We start from the raw sequence: 2,500 nt of genomic DNA, 5'->3' as shown, positions 1-2,500 counted from the left end.
ATAACACAAATTATTAGCTATTTTTATTTTCACTGCTTGTCAATTGTTACAACAAACTTTCGATCTTATAAGTACTGATGGTGATTCTGAGGTCACTTTGTTGGCTGTGAGAATGTATAGTGATTTTGCTTATTTAGTTTTACATTTTTTCTTTTCAGTTTTTCGAAAACATTTTCGACTTTATAAACACACACAGTAGATATGAGGCCAGTCTCCGAAACGCCTTGATCATATACATCTATTGTCTTCACTGCCGAAGGTTTCGGTGAAAGGGAAAAAGACCTCGACTTATAATAGAGAATTTGATGGGTTTTATATTTGTAGCCCAGGGCAGAAGGAAGAAAGCGTTTGTTTGTTTGTTTGTTTTTCCTTTTGTCTGGTTTGACGACGTCTGTGATGGTTTGTGAGAAAGATTTATTTATACACACACACACACGCATACACACACATGTATATATATAGTATATATAGTATATATATATATATATAGTATATATATATATATATATATATATATATATATATATATATATATATATAAGTGTGTGTGTGTGTGTGTGTGTGTGTGTGTGTGTGTGCGCGCGCGTATGTGTGCGTGTATATATATATATATATATATATATATATATATATATATATATATATATATATATATATATATATATAACCCCTATAGCAGTAGAAACAGTGTCTCTGAAAGCAGGGTGTAGGGGACATGCTATATGACTGGCGAACCATTAGATAGTGTCTTCCTTTTGGGGCGGTAGTGCCGCCAGTGCACATCATGCGGTGCACTGTAGACAGTGCTTGAGGTTCTTTGCAGCGTCCTTTCGGCCCCTGGCTGCAACCCCTTTCATTCTTTGAACCGTACCTCCGTTGCACCTTTCGAACCTTATACTCTCTGTTTCCGTTTCAGCGCTGAACGACCTCATATTTCCCAACGCTTGGCTTTTGGCCTAAATTCCATATTCTCTTCTATTCTATTAAATAGTGTCGTCCCGACACCATGATCTATGAAGAGATCGGAGGAGAGGGGCAGGGTAGTCCAAGTGAGCAATTGATTTTGATGCTGGGAGGGAAAGATTGAGGATTGTGATTTTAAAGGATTAGACGCCATATTCTAATCTCTCATCTCAGTTTGGGATCAACGTGAAAGGTTTGTAACACTGTTATGCTCGTTGGGTTTAGTACCGTCAGCGCACCTTACCTGGAGCACTGTAAGCATGACTTGAGGTTCTTTGCAACATCCCTTCGGACCCTAGACGCAACTTCTTCAATTACTTTTGCTGTACCTCCGTTCGCATTCTCTTTCCTCCTTTCTCTCCTAACTATTGGTTTTATAGTTCACCTGCAAAAGGTTTTCCCTTTGTTATACGCCTTTCAAACTTTCTTGCTGTCAAACTTTAGTTTCAGCGCTGAATGACCTCATGGGTCTTAGTGCTTGGCGTTTGGCCTCAATTTTATATTCCAATTCCAGTTCCTAAACACAGATGTGCGTTGCTTAGCAATTAAAGGGGAATGAATATCTCGGTGTGAACTGAAGAGGTTGATTTGATGTCACCACAAATACCGACTTTCACTTTGTCCCGTTGAGAGGAGCAGAGCGAAGGAGTGTGTTGACCCAGCTCTCCCCTGAGGGCGCCATCCACGAAAGACGCCCCTCCTCAGAAGGAGGCGTCAAGGGCAGAGAGAATTTGGCAAATGGAAGGCGACTAACCGGTAGTAGGTTTACTGATGATTGAGTCAGAATTCCAAGAATTCCCAGAAAGGGATGAAGGTGTCTGTGATGGATGTTTGCCTTCATCGAGGCAGAACTGCAAAGTTTTGTGGTGTTTGGTGTTTGGTGTTTGCTTGACACTACTCGGAATGACATCTTTCGTCTTCTGTTCTGGTTTGTGTTTTTGTTCTTTAAGTTATTGTCTGACCAACTTTAGTTTGGGCGCTGTTTAGGGATCTGTGGTGCCAGCGATCGTTGATAAATAATGAATCGTAACGGACAGGAACCTACTGGAGTAATTCTAGAAGACTCGCAGCTTTTAGAGCGAAATAAGTGTTTTTGTTATTCAACTCGTGAGTTAATGCGAACGAACGTTTTTCCAATTGGTACCTGGAAGGTTTTTATTCATATTTTCCATATTATGCTCTGACCGTCATCCTTTGGAATTCATGAACAAGACTTTCCATAGTGAAATTGGTGCCATTTATGACGTGAATACGAAATGGAATGGAACATGGAATCTAGGCCAAAGGCCAAGTGCTGGGATCTATGAGGCCAAAATTGAGAGTGAAGGAGGTATGAAAGGTGTAAAAGGGGGAAAACCTTTTGTTTGCAGTTGCAATTTGAAACAAGGTTGAAAGTAAGAGGGAAAGACGAGAATGTGAAATATGAGGTACAGTAAAAGGAATGAACGGGGTTGCATCGCAGGTAGGGGCCGAAGGAAGGGACGCTGCAAAGAACCTCAAGTAGTAATGCCTACAGAAAGTGTAGCTACCTCACCTG

This window comes from Macrobrachium nipponense, chromosome 25, assembly GCF_015104395.2.
Source record: "Macrobrachium nipponense isolate FS-2020 chromosome 25, ASM1510439v2, whole genome shotgun sequence".
In the NCBI taxonomy this organism is placed as follows: domain Eukaryota; kingdom Metazoa; phylum Arthropoda; class Malacostraca; order Decapoda; family Palaemonidae; genus Macrobrachium; species Macrobrachium nipponense.
This window is presented reverse-complemented; position numbering follows the sequence as displayed.